The sequence below is a fragment of the Halichoerus grypus genome, chromosome 2 (genome assembly GCF_964656455.1).
Source record: "Halichoerus grypus chromosome 2, mHalGry1.hap1.1, whole genome shotgun sequence".
Classification (NCBI taxonomy): domain Eukaryota; kingdom Metazoa; phylum Chordata; class Mammalia; order Carnivora; family Phocidae; genus Halichoerus; species Halichoerus grypus.
In genome coordinates, this window is record NC_135713.1 from 111,110,011 (window position 1) to 111,131,981 (window position 21,971).

Sequence of the window (21,971 nt, forward strand, 5' to 3'; positions counted from 1 at the left end):
GTAAACTTCAGCCTTGAATTGTAGTCTCTAGGTCCCAGGAATAGGCGTCACAGAAACTCCATTGCTTTCTGGTTTTGAAGTGTTGCCAGCAATGGTGTAGAAAGACATTCCTGAGAAGTAGAAGGTAACTGGCTGTCAGATAAGAAGTGGGACCCAAGGCCCAGGCCAATGTTCTAATTGCACAATCTCCTTCTCTGCGGAAGTGAATTGGGGCTGGGAAGGTTAGAGACAACAGTTGGAAGGACTCTGTGTCCACCGAGAGGCAACTGCCTGGATTCTCCCATCAGAATACCATGGCCCAATTGCTGCTTCCTTCTGTATGACTATGGGCAAGTTTCATCAGTCTGAGCCTTGCTTTTCTCCTTGGCAAATGTGGATAACAGTTATAGTCTTGTCTCTGTCTTGTTGGGTGATTATTCTCTGTCACCAACTTAGGACACGGTGAGTGCTCAGTAAACAGTAGTTATTCAATATTGATGTAACTGCTGCCACAATTCAATAATATATAGGTAATCAACATATCATTACTGTAGGCCTAAGGAGAGTCGGCTTCTAAAAGCAGGAGAATAAATCAGAGTGGCACAGTGACTGAAGAGCATCAGAGGCTCTCCAGGAGCACTGCAGACAAAGGTCCACAGTGATCAGCCATGGGAAAAAGGCAATTCACCTTCATTACTGAAGAACCACTTCTGGTCAGAGAACCTAGTATAAGGACTCACACTAGAAGTGAAGTTTCTTATCTACTGAGAGACTAGGAATGATGACTGACACCCATATCTTTTATAATAAAAACATTAGCAGCAATTTTCTTGGAAGAGTAAGTTGTAAATCCCTTGTGAGCAGAGCATTCTGAAGCTGGGAGTCCTGTGGGCCAAAGGTGATTCTAAATACTATAGGAACCTATAGGAAACTATAGGATTCTAAGACACGATTTTTCAACAACAACAACAACAAAACAAAAACAAAAACAAAAACCAATATAACCAAACATACTGAGATTTCTTACAGGGATGCTTAAAGAAATTAAACATATACTACAAACTTTTTCTCTGTTAGGAATAGCAGCATATTACACAAAGATGGAAAACCATCTTCAGTAATGTTTCTTTGTCTTCAGCTCTGGGTTCAAACTCTGTATGGTATTAGGGGCTATCAGTATTTGAACTTACTATATCTTTTCAAGCTCTTTTTCTACCAATTTTCTTTCTTTTTAAAAAGTTTTTATTCAAATTCTGGTTATTTAACATACAGTGTAGTATTAATTTCAGGTGTTCAATATAGTGATTCAACACTTGCATACAATACCTGGTGCTCATCACAACCAATTCTCTTAACACCCAAAGTGAGCTTCCCCACTCAAATCCCACATTGTTTTACCTCTGAGCCTTGGCTCACGTTCATCCTCTACGTACAGAGTCCCTCCCTTCATTGCCGTATGTCAACATCCAACCCATGGAAGGATGGTTTTGTACCAAAAGTGTAGCCTGATGCACCAACTGGAAGCAACCTTAGCTTTCCCAGTGCCCACCAAACTCTCTATCTGTATCTCTTTCATGGAATCCACTTTCTCCTTTGCCACACAGTTATTTGACTAAATGCAGCCTCTCATAGATTATAAACTCTCTGAAGGCAAGGTTCGTTTCTGATATACCTTTAACTCAAATTAGTGAATGTTTATTAAATATGTGTTTTGTAATAGACACTTAGTTGATGTTCTGCCTCCTTTACAAGACCCATTAGATCTTGGGATATGGTTACTAAATGAATGAACAAGTGAGATAAGTGACCAATCTCAGCCTATTTCCTTTGGCCCTTTTTCAGTCTGTCTTTCAAATGGTCCCTATAAAAAAATCAATCCTAGCCTAGAACACACACACACACACACACACACACACACACACACACACACACAGAGGCACTATTATACTATGCCTTACTCTAGGTAAGAGAAACCATACCATCTTTTATCTGGCTATAGCCCAAAGATGATCAAGATCTGCTAAAACAGAAACTAAATTCTAACCACACCAAAAATGTACCTTTATGTCTTTTATACAGGGATTTTATTTGGTTATTTCCTCTCCAACTGAATTGTAGTCTTTTTGTGTGGAGTCTTATATATGGTAAGAACTTAATAATCTTTTTTGGTTATGTGTGACAAATTCAAATTTGTATTATGCAGGAATTTCAAACCATAAGAGAAGTACCATATTCTATAAAGAAAGAAAAATTGGGCATAGGAAAAGTTTGGGAGGCTTAATTCAATATTGTCATAGATGTTTTAAAGTAATGGGAGTTGGTTCATTGGCTGCCTTCAGGTTAATTTTAAGAAAAAAATTAATTCAGATGTTTCAAGATTCCCACAAAGTATTGGTGGCTAACAAAATCTTGTTTACCTTAAACACTGAAGGTTCACTAGATCTCACCAAGAGAAAATTAAATTTGTCCCTATAGTTAATGCCTTTCTGGAAGATCTCAATTTTTCTTTACTTTTTGTTAAGATGATTTCATGAAAATACAAAGCAGCTGAAATGAATTATGTGTCCTTTTGGACCAGGGGGAGGAAAAAAAATCTTTCCCCAGGGATACATTTTTTTTAAAGTTCCTCTTTCTATTTGAAATGCTTCCTGACTTGACAGCTTGCAAGAATTTCACAATCCCATGGGTGTAGGGAAGACCAGTTCTGCAGAATAGTGGAAGAACATTTCTTGCAAATTAGAAAATTATTTGTTTCTGTTGCTAATTTGCTAACCCTATTCAAGACTTGTTCAATGGTTTACAAATGCCACTTCCTCTTCGTTATCTTTTCCAAGGTTACTGTGTATGAACATACATAAAATACCCTGTATAAAATTACTGATGCTAATTACAATATTCAGAAGTCCTTAATATTACCAGAGGTAAATCACCAGCCAGGTGTTTGTTAATGAGTACATTAAACCTATGATACCAAGTCACACTTCTAAGAGTTGTCGAGTAATAATTTTCAAGAAGTTGAAAACACATCTCTTATACAAATATACAAATAGTGAGCATGTGTCAAAGATTTATTAAACTCGTTTATGATAGAAGTAAAGGGATGACAAAGCTGACTCAAAGGGGAAAATGAAAACTGGTATGCAGAAAGAAAAACTCCCGTATAAATTGCAAATTTAGACGCCTAATAGGTTAACAGCACATACAGGGCAATAAAGCCATAACCATTTTTTCTGCCAGACAGAAATCACTTTTTTTCCAGATAGAAATCATGGTGCAATGTATCAGTTTTTTATAAGATAACATCTAACTTGGGGCGCCGGGGTGGCTCAGTGGGTTAAGCATCTGCCTTCTGCTCAGGTCATGATCTCAGAATCCTGGGATCGAGCCCCGCGTTGGGCTTCCTGCTCAGCGGAGAGCCTGCTTCTCCCTCTCCCTCTGCCTGCTGCTCTGCCTACTTGTGCTCTCTATCTCTTTGTCAAATAAATAAAATCTTAAAAAAAAGATAACATCTAACTTTACAGAGTTGGGGCCCTAATTATTAAGACAAGCAATGTCACCTTCCCCTAGAGTGTCAGATGACACTCAGGCAAACATATTAAAAAGACACACAGTAATCTTGTTTTTGTTATTTCCAAGGTTTGAATCATTTTTCTTAATGAATCTTAGACAAAGATGCAGGAAAGCCCAGAATTTTCTAGCAAGAGTATCGTGTTCCTATTTCTATTAGTCTGGTTTAGTTGGCATTTTAATTTTTATGATAGAGACTCGAGGTAAAGATAACAAATAGGAAAACTTTGTTGAGAATTCCCTCACTTCACAGTAGCTGCCTTAGAGAGAGATATTAATGCTTCACGTCAACTGATGTACAATTTAAACAGGAAATTGATCCCCAGCCCCCCTCCCAGCTAGGTGCTCTCTGAGGATCTCCTGCTGATGACAGTGTTCTCAGGGACTGTTCTGGGTTTGGAAGTGCTGCCTCCCCCAGCTCACTCCACTCTCCAGTGCTTCTCCCATCCTCTCAAGCTCTCCATCAGGCACAGGCCCCTCCTTCTACCTCCTAGTCAGCCTGATGCCTCTGAATTCCCTTACTGACCCTCACTGCACACTCTGGCCCTATTTTACTGTTTCCTTCTGATGTTATGGTTGCATTACACTGCAGTGTAACCAATATAAATCAATCCTTACTGACTCGGTTATGTGTAGAACACTTTCTTTGTACAAAGCCCATGATAGTTTTCTCATCTCTTTCTTTCTCAGTTCACACAGGGACCTGGCCTGATTGTCACATATTCATGGGACCTTAAATTCTTATAAACTGCTAGTTCTTGCACTATCAGTCCCTTCAAGCTAAAGATCAGATCTGAACCTCTTCTCAAGGGGCTTAAAATAAACAGGATGAAGAGAAATGGAAAAGCCAGAGAGACACACTGGCCCATCTTCGTTTTTTTTTTTAGCCTGTGCTAAAGCACATGTATTCAAATAGCTGACAGAATGTTTAGGCCTGGGATGTGCTCACAGAGCTGCTAGCAATCAACACAGCCAATGGGGTGGGCTTTCCTGGGGTAGGTGGCTTTTCACATTCACCAGGAATGTCTCTGCTCTCTTTTACAACCACCTGAGTCTTAGTCTCAAGACTTAAACTGCAGTTCTTTAAAAAACTTCCCGTGGTTTTTCAACCCACAAACTCCCATTCATCGCATGGGTCAGCTAGCTGGTACTAAGCACATGTAATGTGTCGTCCAAATTCCCTATGTTGTAAGCATGAATCATAGCTCCTGGTTGCATCTTGCACTTCATTTTATACAGTAGACATCACAGCTCTATGGGAGCTCAATACAAATTATTTATTTGAGGCTAGGGCTGGGAAAAGAAGTGTGAGGTTTAGAAAAATGAACTGAAAATAATGAAGTAAAGACAGACATGTAGAGTATGTGGAGTGTTGAGGAAAGGACCACATTGAGGGAGAGAGAGCTGTAGTGGAAGGGATGGAAGGGTAGCTTGAAAGGGATCACATGAGCTGGGGAGAAATGTTAGGCTTAACCTAATCGTGTATTGCCTGGTACTGTGTTAATGAGCCCTTAGTGGTGTTTAGTGAAGAAGCAAATAAGTGAGTGAATGAATGAATGAATGAATGAGTAAATTTTTTTTAATCTACTCTTCCCCCAAGCTCACTAGATTTCCACCCTGAGGTTTAACATTGTGTCTATCGTCTCTCTTTCTCCTCTCTCCCAACCCCCTCTCTGTTGGCTTCAATTCATTTCAGTCTTGCTTTAGACGATGTTAAAATCTCTTTCCAAAATGTCATGAAAGTCTTGGTGACTTGCTTTTAAATGGCATAATAAACAAATTTCACCATATAATATTGCATAAGCATACGGTTTTAACAAACAGATTGATTGCTTGTCTTTTGGTCTAATATATATTGTGTGTACCAAAGTCCTTAGAAAATACTCTCTGGATCCCTCAAACTCTAAAGCTGCCTGCCCAGAGTTCAGGCTGACCTAAAACAGCAATCTGATTAATTATGTTGCCTTGGAGAAAAGATGGGGCCAAAACATTGGTTAGTTCTCTTTATTCCAAAGATTATTTTAAAATAAAAATAAAATAAAATAAAATGAATTAAGTCAGAAAATGTTCCGAATATTATGAGGAAAAGACTTTTTAAAAAATCTGTAGTTTTTTAAAATATAAGAATGTGATGGACTTTTTCTTTTTTTCTAGTTTTACTACAGAACTCATATGTCTAAACTTCTTGGATAGGATCTATACTTTCAGAAAAGGTCCCAAAATCTTCTAAAGTGGGAGTTAAACTACATAAAAATGGGCAAGTGTGAAAATGCCCATGTGATTGTCTGAAAATACAATTCAAAATTTGTGATTCATGGCATGGTGATTTTTTAAAATGGCACAGATGAAGCACATTATTCAGTCAATTAAGGATGTAAAGAGGCCTGCTCCAGATCCTTTGAGCGCCTGTCTATAAAGTTTATGCTTTAATTGGTCAGTCAGCCTTGTGCACACTTCCAGGCAGCCTAACTGGTGAATTGTCTTTGACGAAATGTATCCCTAGATACCTGAAACAATACAGACAATGTAGGAGACCCTCAATAAAAATCTTTGGAAAACTGAATATATGTGATTCAAACATGGAGAAGTAGTAGAAATGAGATTCCAGACCCTGCATGTGGAGTTGGGCAGCCAACCCCATGCCCTTGCTATGCTGGTGCCCTCTGTGTATATGCATTCATACTCTGCCATGAATAGTTAGCAAGCATTTCACATGTGCAAACCATTTCCTACCTCCTCAACCTTCACCTCCAACCCCCTGTTGCAGGATCCTTGAAGTTGGGGCTGTATTTGGGGGCTCCTCCCATTTCTGGCCATGCCCAGCAAGCCTGGACAAGAACTGGCACCCCTGCCATACCAAGTTTGGTTCTGGCCCCTGCCGAGCTGTTGGCCACCCTTCCCTAAGTCTCTCCATGGGCCTGTGATGGAGGCTGAAAGGAGGAAAGCGTCCAGGAAAATTTTTAGAAAGGGGGATGGTGGTAAAGGGAGGGTGTGGTGTAAATTGAGAGGAAACAAATAGGTCAGGAGAGGTGGTCCCAGGAGAAAAATGTCACCTGGACCATTAAGATACAGCAAAATGAAAGGCTTCATTTTTTTCAGAAGATCAGAAAACATGTTTTGGGTGCAACTATTCTTCTAGAAGTGAGAGGGGCAGCTCACACTAGAAGAATCTTTCTTTCTTTCTTTCTTTTTTTTTAGATTTTATTTATTTATTTGACAGAGAGAGAGAGAGAGCGAGCATGAACCAGGGGGAGAGGGAGAGGGAGAAGCAGACTCCTCACTGAGCAGGAAGCCCAAACGGGTTTGATCCAGAAACCCTGGGATCATGACCTGAGTGGAAGGCACTTAACCAACTGAGCCACCCAGGCCCACCCAGAAGAATTTTTCTTAGGAGGATGAGGTCGTGTGTCCTTTTTAAACAAATTGGACCAACATGTGTTGGCATGTATAACCTTGCAGCTAGAAAAGAGTAGACACAACACCACCCCTCCACCCCCAAAAAACAAAACCCAGCAATACTGATAGATTTCCATCCACCCATCCTTTTAGGCAGCCCCCTTGTGTGACAGAGTATGGGCTGCCTGAGAGAGAAAACTTGGGGGAGTGGGTAAGGTTCTTCCCTTATCGCTGAGGACAACATCTCATGGGAGGGGGCAGGAGGTGAAGGCGCTTGCTTTATGTTCAAGCTCTGCCCTGCTCATCTGGTCCAGCTTTTTGGCAAAGAGAAGAACACCAGCCGGGACCTTGCAGTCCCTCCACTCAGCACAAAGCTTCCTTAGATTAGTGCCCAAACTAATTTTTATGACATGTCATTCCAGTAAGGGCACTGCTGCATTTCACAGATGGGCTTCCCCCAGATAGAGACTGTTGATTGGCCGAGTTGGGATCTGGCTGGATTAGGGAAATTTAAACTGACAGCTGGTCTTTTTGCATGGAGCATAAAGCGCTTGTTGTTAGAGGAAGCGATGGGGGCTGGTGAGACCCCCTGGCCAAATAGGAGGGCTGCTCTTAGCTGTCGCCAACACTTCCCAAGCTAAGATGACTTTAAAAACAAGAATTGTGCAAATACAGTTACACTCTACATGCCCAGATGATCTCAGGCCCTGCCTAAAAGATCAGAGCAGACAAGAAAACAGCCCAGTGGAACAGGATGTGGGAACACAGAAGCAATTTAAAGAAGCCCACTTGTAGGTGGAAAACCCAGAAGTCCTGGCTTCCCTGGAGCAAGAAGTCATATTGAAGTCTCTGCTGGAAGTTTAGTTTATGTTATCAGTAGGTATAGAGCAGGGATTTAGAAGGTTTATTTGCCTGAAGAAAGATCTGAAAGTACTTAGAAATGAAACTACTAATAAAAGCATGTGTGTAAACACGTGCCAGGCATTGTGCTAAGTGCTTAATGTGCATTAACTCATCCGATCCTCACAGCGACCCTGTGAGATGGGCACCATTATTATCCTCATTTTATAGAGAAGGAAACGGAAGCAAAGAGAAATTAGGTAGCCCCCAGGCTAGTCTGAGACCCTGACCTACATTAATAAGAGTGTTTTCTAAACTACAGGTCACAGTCCATTTAAGATTATAAAATCCATCAAGTGGGTAGCAACTAGGCTTTAGAAAAGCAGTATAGAAAAAAAAAAATCAGCGTACACTATGTATAGTAGGAATAGAATTGTTTCCTTATCCTTTCAACTCATTTATGTATGTGTTATGTGTTGTCCATTGCAATATAAAATGTAGCCTGATACGTAACATAGGTTAGTTTTGCCTTTTTGAACTTTGTGTAACTGAAACGATGTCACATGTGTTCTATTATACCTTTGGTGTCTGACTTCTTTTGCTTGGCACTATTTTTGAGAGAGATAATAATATAATATATAATATAGCTGTGGTTTTGCTCATTCTCAGTATTGAATTATATACAATATACACATTGCATACTGTATGACCACACATAGTTGTTTAAACCAGTTTCTTGTGGATGATTTTTGGGGCGTGTTCTTTTTTTACTATTACAGAGAGTACTGCTATGAACTTACTACTGTGCGTCTTTTGGCAAACATATGTCCACATCCCTGCTGGCTAGGGGATCTAACGAGGAATGGAATTGCTGGGTCATTGGGTATGTGGGGATTCAGCATTAGCAGAGGCCACCGAACAGTTTCTTCAAAATCGTCGTACCAATTTAAATATGTTTCTTACAGTGAATTATAGTCAAAAAGTTTGAAAAATACTTTTCCAGATACAGATACAGAAATGACTGTGTATCCGTCTGATCATCTTTTCTTTCCTGCTTGCACCCTCCATCTCCAGCTGTGAGCAGGGCTGAGAAGGTGGTGGCAGAGACTGCGATTTCTGAAACAGCTTCCGAGCAGAACAGAAGGAGCATGCACCTCTTGGGTGTGAAAAGAGCTGACTGCCCAGTAATAGGTTGTGCTCTCTCTGACTGGAAGGAACTCTCTTGACACTTTTGTGAGCCTACCCCACTAGTCAACCCTTGACCGCCTAGGACACTAGGGAGACTACCTTGGTCCCCTGACCACTGTCTACCTTCCTGTCCTCAGAAGCCCACCTTCCAGAGGTAAGACATCGGTGATAGAGACTACCACCTGAAGGCAGACCAAGGAGGGAACTTTTCATGATCAAAAAGTAATGAAATGAAAGAGAAACTAAGCCTGCAGCCCCAAAGAGGACTATCTTCAGGAAGAGGGGAGAAACAGAGAAAAAAAATATATAACTCATACCACCCAGGAGGCTAAGGACTGGAGACTGCCCCTCTGCCTTTTTTATGCTGGCAGAGATGAGCACAGGGAACATCATTCTCTGTCCAGAACAGTTTCTGGCTGACACAGGGCCACCCACAACACATACCCTGAAGGGCCTGCTCTCATTTCCTTTCTAACGGAAACACCCAGGGTGAGCCCACCTAACCTTGCTGAGTGCACACAACCAAGAACTGCGTGTTGGGGCAGTCTCTCCTATGTCCCCTGTCCTCCCAGCCTAGTCTTCCCAGGGAGCCCACAGAGAGCTTGAGAAGGAAATGCAGGGTCATGGTGTGTGGGTGTGGAGTTGGTGGCCTGAGGGGCGAGTGGGGGCTACTGCTGTGAACCAGAGGCGCTGTGTCATCCTAGAGCCAGGCCTTATTCTAACATTCATATAGGCTCCAAATAGGTGGAAAGAGTCTGATTCTTCCAGTTCTCCCAGAAACCACACTAATCCCCTTCTCCACTACATTTCTGCATTTCAAAACTGCCTCCAACCAAAGAGAAGAGTAAGACTGCAGGGTAAAATACACCACTTGTAGTGAAATGAGGATATTTAGAAAGTTGACTCACGATCACTAGACCCTAGCCAAGTGGCATCAAGCACTTGAAACATGTCTAGTTCAAACTGAGATGTGCTCTAAGTGTAAAACACACAGGGGATTTCAAGGAATTAGTTAAAAAATGTAAAATATCTCATTAATAATTTTCCTATTGTTACCTGTTGAAATGATAATATTTGGGATACAGTGAACTAAAGAAAATATATTATTAAAATTAATTTCATCTATGTCAGTTTACTTTTTAAAAAAAATGTGCCTACGGATCATTTCAAATTACATATGTTCCTCACATGTACCTTTTGAGTAACACTGCTCTAAAGTCAGACCACCTGGGCTCTTGCTAATTGCTTGCTTTTGGGAAGTCATCTAACTTCTTTGCATCTCAGTTCCTTTGTCCATAAAATAAGAATATTCATGTACCTCCCTGATATTGTTGTTAGGAATAAATGTATTCATATGCCAAGTGTGAAAGCAGTGCCTAGCATGAAGTAACTATTCCCGAAGTGTTAGATTTTTTTTTTTTACTGTATAATTGTTTAATTTTGAGATTTAGGTAATTATACCTATTACAATTAGATATGCTATACATAGAAAATATATATAGAACACATGACATGTATCTAAATATGTATGTACATATTCATGTCTTTTCTACATATCATATATATAGATATTATTATTTTTAACATCATCCCTCGTCCTCTGTGAGAGCAAAAATGTGACAGCTTCAGTAGTTCTACCCTTGTCTCGGGGGAAGCCCAGTGTAGCCACTTCAGTCAACACAGATGGAATCAATCATTTGCACTCCTGAGATGCCTATAAGATTAATGATTATATGTCTGGGAATGCCTGTCCTTTGATATAGATGCCATAGACAGACAGGATTCATGCTGTACTTTATGATAAGCTAGATCCTGACCCTTTGATGAAAGCAGATTGTGTCCTGTTCTCCCCAACCCAGAGAATGCTGCGAAGAATTTTCCCTATGGTGCCAATTGGGCCACAGATGAATAGCTGTTGTGGAAATATGCCCTTATTTCTACTTTAAATGATTACTACCAATGTTTTTAATTTATCAGAAAACTAAGGTCTTAAAAAAAAAGTCATGATTAAATTTGGAAATAGATAGACACCTTAAGAAAGAAATTGGGATCCATCTGGAACCTAAGAATATTTAATCTAAATCTTGAGCTTACATGTAATAGTTTGTTATGGATTTTTTTTCCCCCTGAATTGAATGTAGGACCCTTGCTTTGGGCTACAATGGTGCCTGTTGTTCCCAACTCATTGAAAAACAAGTTCTGATCTTTTCCTTTTAAAGTATTCTGTTTCCAAATGCTTGTCTTGTTAAAAAAAGAAAAAAAAAAGGAAAAGGAAAGAAAAGGAAAAAAAAAGCATATCCTGATGCCATGAATTGGAGGCTGCATTTCTTTCCAGTTAATGGCACATTATTTACTTTCTAGATGTGTAAATGAGTAATGAGTCCCTTGAAGGAAAGATAGTATTGAAGAGCAAATAAATTCCATGAATGAGATCCATAGAATTAAAAAAACAATGATTATAAACTCATGCTTCCAGCTAATAATAGCGTTTTGTTGAAGGATAAGAACAGTGAATTGAATTACACAACTGGGGAAAGAGAAATACATTTCCATAATTCAATCTGAATTACAGAGGTTTGATTTCTATGTTCTGTTGTTTGGTTTAAAAAAAAAAATCCAAATTGTAAGGACAATGACTCTGTAGAAAAGGCAACGTTCTTTTCTATGAGATTCATAAAGCCAGGGTGTTGTTTCTCCCTCCCACTCGGGGCATCACAAATTGCTTCTGTGATCCTGTAAAATATCTCCAGAGACTTATTAGCAACAAGCATGGCTAATTAACATAGCCAGGGAATGTGGCACCTTCCCTGGATTCCTGAGCCCTTTAATGCAGAGCAGGACCCACACTTCTTTGCATGTCCCAAAGCCATTAAGTACTTATCAGAGATCCAATTACTTTAGATCCAGGTTAAAAGGCAAAGCCAGACAAGGAATACTGAATTGGACACTCTTCTTAAAACTTTAAAATTTAGAGTGTCTAGGAGCACTCAGAAAATTGTGTCATTTATACAGAATTTTGAAGGAAATAGAAAAAGAAAGACCTAAGAGAAATGAAGACAGACTTGGGGCCTGACATAATCGGAGGCACAGGGACAATGAAATGACCTGGTTAAGTCCCATCCAACTCTATACCATGAGTGGTGTAGTGCCCTTATTTTTACTGATCCTTTGGCGTCACATAAATTTAATTTCATCGTCCTAGACTCAGACATTTTGTCTCTATAAAGAAATGTAATAATAAGTCAGTACCTATGAGTTCTGGGTCCTATAATTTTTAAATTGTATGTGACGTATAATATTAAACTGCAAATAGAAACTACAGAAGCAATATTCCTGCTTGGATAGTTTTTGAAAATCAGAATGTTGTTATTTCAGTAAAGCATTAAATAACTCTTGGCAAAACAGAGAATTGTGCCACTGTTGAATTTTGTAGCTGATGGAACAAGCTAACCACAGGGACTGACATAATTTTGGGGAGGTCCCTAGGGTATAGTCCCTTATTCTATACTTGATCATCTCTGTCTTCTCCAATATAGAAGGCAAACTTAACCAAATTTAAGCTGGCACCAAGCTGAGAGGGAGAGCAACTATGCCAGATAACAAAATCAAGGTTTGTTTTTTGAGGGGAGGGGGGAATTACAGAACTACATTTAGCAAATATAAATGCAAAACGTTTTGAAAGCCACCTTCACAAATACCTGTTGAGAGTAACCTGCTTGGCACCATCGACGTGAAGAGGACCTGGCAGCTGTCGTGTCCTGGTTGAGAACCAGCCCAGTAGTCATGCAAAACACCCTGTGGCTGAATCAATATAAGAATAAAACTCTAGTGAGGTGGCAAGACTCCCACATCCTTTGTACTTGTTTTTTTACCACATCTGGAGTGTGGTTTTCCTTTTTGGGCACCAAATTATTTGAGATACAAGTTGGGGTATGATCAAGAGGAAGTAACCAGAATGATATTATATAAGGAACAGAAAGAAGCAGAAAAGAAAGGCCTTTTGGGTTGGCATGAGAGTTGTCTTCAAATATTCTGAAAGGTGTCAAGTTGTAGAGACAATGCTGGGACCTCGAGTAGAACACATCCTTTGCATTTCCTTGACTAGTGCGCTAGCCATGCCTGCCCACCCGGGACTAAATTTCTGAATGGCAGAGGCCTCCTCTTTGACACCCCTGAACCTCTCATCTGCTCTCACTGGGCTGCTTTAAAGCCTCCACCGGCCTTTATCAAAGTAAACATTTTGATACCTATACATCTCACTGTAACTATAATTTTTTTAAAAATTTTTGAAATAGTTTTTAAAATAAATATGCTTATGAAATTATTTGGCCATGAAAAATTAATTTTCTTTACAAGTAGAATATTTGGGAATCTTTGAAAAGTGAGAAAAATCTAGGGGCACCTGGGTGGCTCAACTCCTGATTTTGGCTCTGGTCACCATCTCAGGGTCATAAAATCAAGCCCCACGTATGGCTCTGAGCTCAGTGCAGAGTCTGCTTGTCCCTCTCCCTCTGCTCCTACCTCTGCTCAAGCACTCTCTCTCAAATAAATAAATAAATAAAACCTTAAAAAAAAAAAAAGAAAAAGAAAAGTGGCAAAATCTACCCATAAACTGCTTTTGAATGTAATGGGATTTTTAAATGTCTGCAGTTTTAGGTTGATGTTGCTGGTCGACATTTAAGTAACTGTTTCTTAATTTTGTAGTAGATATGTGTATAAATAATTGCTATATACATTATAATATAAATACTAGGTTTATTTTCATAATCCTTTTCAAAGCGCAGAGGTTCCAAGCACAGTAGCCCTGATGACAAGTGAATAAAAGATCACTGCCTGCCCCAGTGTTACATAGTAAGCGCTCAGTAGGCATTTGCCAAATCAGTTAAAATACACTGATTTATCAACTAGAACACAAAAATTTCTGGTTCACTTCTCTGCTAAGAGCTTGAGAGGGGGCATTAAAAGGAGGGTGGGAATGGGAGGGAGGGCAGCAGCTGTCCTCAAATTTATGGTGGATCGGTTAGCCAAGAAAAGATACATCCTAATTTGGTTGTTAATTGCAGGTGTGATTGCCCCCAGTGCTGCACCGGAGCCATTTCATGTTAATAGCAGGAAGCATACTGTGATCAGAGGAGCAAACTCTTATTCAGTTCAGGAGTTGAGTCACTGCTCTTCTAAAAAGGGAGGATTCTAAATATACTGAAAGGGGGAGCTAGTCACTGGATATTGGAAAGGGTGTCTTTTTGCAGGTCTTTTTGAAAAAAGGCAACAGATTAAGCAGTGGATCAAAATATAAGTGAAAGACTTGCCCACCAAGTTAAAAAGCAAAAAAGAACTGAACTAAAATAAAAATAGCTCCAACCCAGAGATCAAGAGGACTATTTTGTCCAAGGAAAGAATAGAAGTAGTCCGCTTACACTCTGCCAAGCCACTAGCTTCAAGTGCATCTTTGTGCGGATGGTCGAGGGTCTGAAAGGCTTTATTATTAAGAAGTTAATGCTTGACAGCGGCCGACTCCACCACAGCAAAATTGCCCGCCTTCGAAAGACGGCCTCCTATGAATCTTGGGTTAATTACTCAAACCTCCAAATTATCCTTCAGGGAACAAAATGAAGCATGCAAAATCAAAAGCAGATCTGTAGCTGAGATTATGAAAAGGGAGTGGGTTCCTTTCCATTTTAAAAAATGATTATTTCTATTGTAGGAACTACAAGAGGGGAAAGGGGGAAAAAAAAAACCTGCCCATGAACCAGGCAAGCAGTAAATGGCGGGCAGCTGTACAGCCCAAGGGGAAAACAAAATCTGCTCATATAAATACTCACAAGGCTATTTTCTCTAAATTTCCAAAACAAGTTGCCATAAATCAAATTGCTTGAGAAGAATGGAGGTGCTGAGATGGAGACACCCCAAGTCTTGTTGCTAAAGAATATTTTCAGTGGCACCATTTTGTAAAACAGTGTAATGTGCTAAATCGAGCCACATATGATCTACTGAAAATAAACTTAAGAATTATTTCACCCTCTCTATATACACGTATCTGTTTCCTCGCCCTGCTTCCCACTTCAGGATGTAAATTCATTTTTAAAATAATTTGCTTTTGTTGAGAATCACCATCACCACCAAAACCTTTCATTTGTTTCTCCGCTTTTTTTTCCCCATCAGTCATGGCTGTCAGATACTCCCAAAACTTAAGAGAAGTCTTTCTTAAACAAAAGTAGGTCCCTGCACATGTTCTTGAACAGAGTTGGGGTGGGGTGTCCATGAATTAGTAAAAAAAAAAAAAAAAATTTTTTTGCATTAAATTTGGTGTTGTCATTATGATGATAATTTAAAATTATATCTTTATCGGTTCAACAAAACTTCCCTCCTACAGGGGTAATTTGCAATTGCCCAGCAGTTTCATGACAGAAGGCTTCAGTTGCTTAAATCAATGTTCATCAAACTAGGGTCTATGGATTTATTCTCAGGGGTAGGAGAAGAGTTTTATTCTTTTTAAAAGATCCTTACGCTTCAGAGTTTGAGAAAGTGAGCTACACTTTTAATACCTTTTTTCCAACCAGCAGACCCAAAGTCTCACCAACACATACCTGCTACTCCTGAAGCACGTTCATCAGGTTCACTGCAGGGCCTTCAGGTATTACGTGAGAATTCTTCTTAAAATTAGACTAATAGGTGTCTGCACAGTCCTGGGTTGAATAAACTATAGATAGACTGGTAATATGATGCCTGACACAGAATATTAATACTACTTTCATATTTAGTTTTATTATTGGATCTTCTGATCTCCCAATCTTACCTTCTCCCCTCTCAAACGGATGTGGGTTCTCTACATTTATAGTGGCTGAGTGAATCTGGATGATGCCCTGGAGAAGTGTATAAGGTTTGCCAGATGCTAAAAGCAATATTGACCTATGAATTTTTCCAAACAGATTAGGGCCAACAGCTAATTAACTCACTCACCATGGTTTTAGTTTTTTTCTTTTAAAAAAAAATGGTGGTAACATATACATAACGTAAAGTTTACCTTTTTAACTATTTCGAAGTGTACAGTTCAGTGGCATGACGTACATTTGCATTATTGTGCAACAATCGCCCCCATCCATCTCCAGAACTTTTTTCATCTTCCCAGACTAAAACTTCATCCCCATTAAATAATAACTCCCCATTTCCTTTTCCCTGAGTCCTAGGCAACCACCATTCTACTTCCTGTCTCTATGAATTTGGCTACCCTACCATAGTTCTTTTTGAATGATGCTCTGATTCTTAAATCAAGGTGAACCAGGAACTCCCTCTGGTCCTTTCCCATTATCTTGTATGGGCATAGAAATCGCCTGAACCCCAGTTCTTAGGTGCAGTTCTTTGACACATTTGAAATATTCCCCCCACCCCACTGCCTTCTACATTCTTATATTAGCCCAACTAGAAGGACTGATCTGTCTGCAAGGCTGCCCTGCCTCTAAATGACCCACAAAGAAGGTGCACTATATGCCAAGACAAAAATGGAGCTGCTTTCCCTCAAGTCTGTGGAGCAGCTGTTTATAGTTGTTCTGCCCTCCTTATGTCAAGGTGCAATTTGATATGGGTGGATTAGAAATCCCAGTAGCCTTTTCTTGCAGCCTAGGTTTCAAAAGATCCCTCTTGGCTCATGCAGAGCCGAGAACTAGTAAGAATAGCTCTACCGTGTTCTTTGTTTTGGAAATGGGCTATTGGATGGAGTGCTCTTTGCTAATGGATAGGCAGAGAGCATCTGGAATAGCAGTGGGGATGGAATAAATTTCACTTTTATTCATACTTCACCGTTGGTTACTGAAGGTCATCCTGCTCTATGCTAAACTCTGACTTGATGAGACGGGATGACATAATCCCCTATCATTGTCAAGATACACTAGATGCAAACCAAGAGATGAAAAAGCTCATTATTACAGTGAAACATGAAGGGACACAATTTTCTTATTCTTAATGGGCTTTCATTACTTTTTACAGCATTTGTTTGAATACCCCTCTAAAGACCGTAGGCTTAATCTCTCCTATGCCTACATTATTGTCTTAATTTGTTCTTGATTGATATGGGAAGTCTTAGACTAGACTAACCAGACTTAGTCAGTGAGGGAAGTTAAATTGCTTTGGAGAGAAACTAACCAGAACTATGCATATTTCTTTTTTCTTTATACATTTTATAAGTAATATGCCAGCATAGGGGAAGAAGGGGAATCTTAGAGAAATGAAATGAGCCATTATAGAGAAAAACCTTGTAGACTAAGCAAAAAGATTCCTTTAGTTATGTAAAGGCTTGGATTAACTATCAGGCATCCAAGCTTAATCCCAATTTTGCTTTAAGAGCAATAGACTAGAGTCTGCAAACCCGGTTCCTAGGCTACACTTGGCCATTAACTCTCTTTATTACTTTGGTCAACTAGAAGATCCTCTTTGAGCTTCAGCTTTCTTATATATGTAATGGAAAAAAATAACATCTGCCTCTGTCTGCCTTGAATCTTATGTTACTTTGCATATAAGAATTTACAACAGTATACTTCCACTTATTCCTTTGTTTTTATTATTCTTGTCATACATTTAACTTCTACATATTTTATAAACCCCACGATGCACTTTTAAAATTTTTGCTTTCAAAGACAGTTGTCTTTCAAATAAATTAAAGAGAAAAAAAAGACATCATTTATATTTACTCTTATAATCATCATTTCTGTCATTATCTATTCCTTTCTGTAGATGTGAATTTTCATTTGGTATCATTTCCCCTTGGCCTAATGACCTTTCGTTAGTATGTTTTTATAGTGCAGGTATACTGTGACAAGCTATCTCAGACTTCATGTATTCAAAAATACCTTCAATTTCACCGTCATGTTTAAATGATATATTCATGGATATAAAATACTGGGTTGACAGGTTTTGTTTTATTTCTTCTTTTCAACACTTTAAAGATATTATTTTATTGTATTCTGAGTTGCATTGTTTATAATGAGAAGTTAACTGTCATTTACACTGTCATTACCCTATATGTAATGTGCCTTTTTTTCTTTTCTGAATGTTTTCTAAATTTTCTCTGTGGTTTTCAGAAATTTGACTATAATATGCTAAAGTTTTCTTTGCATTATCCATTAGAGATTTTCTTTGCATCATCCATTAGAGACCCCCATTCTTAAATCTGTGGGTTAATAATTTTCAAAAATTTAAAAAATTTTCAGCCATATTTCCTCAAATATTCTTTCTGCTCAATTCCTTTTCTCCACTCTTGCAGGGACTCTAATTGCTTATAGATCTCTTGGTGTTATCCCACAGATTATTGACATTCTCTTTTTTTCCTCAATTTTTTCCTCTTTCATTTTTACTTTGAATAATTCTTTTGACCAGTTTTTAAGTTTACTGAGCCTTTCTTGGGCAGTTTCCCATTTAGTGTTAATTTCACCCAGTGATTTTTAACCTTCAAAGATTCTAGATTTTTGGCTCTAGAATTCCACTTGGTTCTTTTTTTAGAGTTTTTATTTTTATCCATTTTTTATTCAACATAATCACCTTTTAAGTTAATGATTTAGTATATTTAGTATATTTGTTTGAAAGTCCTTGTCTGCCTATTCCAATAACTGTCATCTGCAAATCTGTTTCTAATGACTGTTTTTTCTTAGATGTAGTTTGGTTTTTTTGTTTTGTTTTGCTTTCTTGCATGTAATATAATTTTGATTTTTGGACATTGTATATGAATATACTTATGTTGGCTCACAGCTTTAACTGTATCAAGCTCACCTGTGTTTAACCCCACCTCCCTCATCCCAAATTGCTATTTGATCTTGTCAGTAGTTGAGCTGGGTGAGGATTAGCTGACATTTCAGATATTTTTAGCTTGTTTACCTTTGGATAAAACTCTGGCAGGGCTCCAGAATGTGCAGAGTTGTACAATTTCTCTCTGCTTACCAGTCATTCCCCCAACTGTTATTTTTCTCAGCAAACCTCATGGTGGATTGTGGTAGTATCAGAAGAATTGTTGGTGTAAGTGTTCTGTTTCTGCCTTTGGGGTTCTTCTAGACTCCAGACTCTCTAGTCAGGATACACTGTTTTACAAAGTTTGGCCAATTTCCCTCCATCCCTGAAAGGTCTCTCCATCTGTACCCAGTTTCTGTCTGTACTTAGACCAGGTGCCCCCACATATAGAAGCTGTCACAACTTTCTACTTACCTATTAAAAGCTTATTTCCCTTGGAGTTAAGTTCATAAAGCCTTCATTGCATGCAACCCCCTTCCCCTGCCCTGTAGAAAAGTATAATTTTTATTTTCTCTGGAGCTTTTTTGTTGTTACCAAAGGAGGGATAGTCTCTAGCATCCTTCTACATCCTGACCAGAAGCAGAAGTCTCAATAGAAGGAGACTGTTATTAAGACAGATTGCTCTGGACTGGTGCATCACTGTGTAACCCAAGTGTCTGAAAGGCACTCATTTGGGAAGACCGTCTACTTTCAGCAGGAAGCTACTGTGTCTGTGTACAGATCAGAGTATTACTGTCAGCTTTTTCCTGTATTGTTTGCATCTCTGCCCAAAGCTACTCCTTATATCTTTTCATATTTTTCCCTTCATCTAGCCATTCTCTGATTTTTAAAGTAAGATGATTTATAATAAGTACATAGGTTTGTCTTAGTTATAAAAACCCATAGGAAATCTGTAGAGCTGTGTTCTGCTATCGGGGTGCCCGGGTGACTTAGTCGGTTAAGCCTCTGACTCTTGGTTTTGGCTCAGGTCATGATCTCTGGGTCATGAGATCCAGCCCTGCTGGCGGGGAGTCTGCTTGAAATTCTCTCTCTCCCTCTCCCTCTGCCCCACTCCCCTGCTCTCACTCTCTCTATCAAATAAATAAATAAATAAATAAATAAATAAATAAATATTTTTTAAAAGAGAAGTATGTTTATTGCTATAGTGGAAAAACACATGGAATATCTGCTTTTTCAAAGATACTGTACTTTGGTCCAGAAGCCACCCTTAGGGCATCTCACAAAACTTTCTAGTTTTCGGTCTTCTACTTTCTAATACGGGGTTTGCAAAAATGATGACTAAATATCTTCCAGTTCTAAATTTCAGATATAAGTGGCTCTAGATCCTCTTAAAAGAGGATAACTGAGTTGATAAAATTGATCAAAGTATGCACACCATGGCCCTTTAAGTTGTCAGTTCTGATTCAGCTGACCTATGGCTAGAATTGGCCTGACCTGGTTAGACTGGTGAGTTGTCCCATCCTTCTATTACCTTTTTTCTCCTCCAGCCTAGTGGATGCAGAAGAGGAAGCAGCCTCTAAGTCCTGCCAATAAAAAGCCTTGCCAGACCAGAGTCTAATCAGGAGGCATCCGGATCCATTATTCTCTTCTAATTTGAACCTCTTTATACCAGAAAACAGTAACCGTAATATTTTAGTATCTCTTGAAGATTTAGTAATGTCATTTTTATTCAAGTAGCAGAATAATTTTTTTAACATTATAGTAGTAACACTATAGTATCCCTGAGGTGTGGCTCAAAAACTTAGGTAAATGCCTGGGTGACAGATTCATAAGGGGCTCTTTAGGGGAGACAGGAAATAAGAGTTCCACTTTTAATATTTCAAGGAATTTGTCACCATGGCAACAGCTATGCTTTCCCACAGATTTCTCTTTCTCCCATGAACCCTCAGTTTTGCTGGGACTTGAAGCTCTTAATAATCAAATAATAGAAAGTCTTTTGAGGTTGTCGTATGAGCTTTGGATTTTAACAAGCTCATGTGTGCATCTTATCTCCTAGACTGATGACAGCCTTGTGTGATAGGACACTAGAACTGGCTATGAATCTGGTCCATAGTGACATCAGTCATGGAATTCAACCAACTCAGCAGAATCAAGGTTCTGATTTGTGCTAGAGTGAGTATGAATGATTGAAACAAGCTTTCTATTAAAATTTGATTGGCTTGATTCCTTGGAAAACGTGACATTTTTAGAGATCCTCTGAATAAAGAAAAGTCTTCCAAGGGCAAATATTTTTGGAAGATGATCATCTACTCTTGAAGAATCACAGTGGAGGGGTGCCTGGGTGGCTCAGTCATTAAGCGTCTGCCTTCGGCTCAGGTCATGATCCCAGGGTTCTGGGATCGAGCCCCGCATTGGGCTCCCTGCTCTGCGGGAAGCCTGCTTCTCCCTCTCCCATCCCCCGGCTTGTGTTCCCTCTCTCGCTGTGTCTTTCTCTGTCAAATAAATAAAATCTTTAAAAAAAAAAAAAAAGAATCACAGTGGATACTAGCACATTTATTAATAAAGAAAATTATTTGCCATTTTGTTCAGTCAACTGTTTCTCCAAATTATTTGATTATAAACATTTTTTTTTCCTACTTTGGAAGCATTGGAATCCTCTGAGGTTAAGTTAACCTGACAAACCCTAAGCTGGAAATCTGTGTGGAAGTGAAGCCAAGTGTGTTCTTATAAGACTTCATCCCCCATGTGAAGGTATTCGTTCAAGCACAGGAGTAGACTTGGAATAGTAGAGTGGCTCTGGCAGTTAGATCTATGGCCAAGAGAGAGTGTGGTCCCTAAGCTTGTCCCCATCTCTCTCTTCTACAGTTAACCTTGGTGACATAAGCTTGGGACTGCATTTTTCTCAGATGTATGAATTGATAGAGCCAAAGTAAACAAAACTCCAAATGTAAACAGAAAAGCTCATGAGTCCACTGCTGCTCTGTGCCTAAAGCAAGTTTCACACTTAATCACTTCTGTAAGTAGCTATTCCTACCTGGGCTGCCCACGGGAATAGGAAGTCATTTTGTTAACTGTTATACTCTATAATTCTGAAGATATAATTTATGAGCTGTTCCGGAGGCCAAGAACAGAATTGTTCCCAGCAGAAGATATAGCTCTTTAAGAGCAATGAAATCACCTCTCTATAGCAAAAGGAAAAAACAGATATTAAGAATCTTAGAATCTATTAACAAAATACACTAAGTGCACATGTACTGAGATTATGGCTAATGTTAATATTGGTCTAA

At 39.1% G+C, this 21,971-nt stretch overlaps 1 long non-coding RNA gene across 1 annotated transcript in view; it reads left to right on the forward strand.

Moving 5' to 3' along the window:
• LOC144381132 (uncharacterized) overlaps positions 1-21,971 on the forward strand; it is a 364,233-nt gene that overhangs the window by 317,642 nt on the left and 24,620 nt on the right. Inside the window, exon 7 of the long non-coding RNA XR_013445811.1 lies at positions 8,857-9,124. This is a non-coding gene — a long non-coding RNA (uncharacterized LOC144381132). The remainder of the gene's footprint in view (positions 1-8,856; positions 9,125-21,971) is intronic.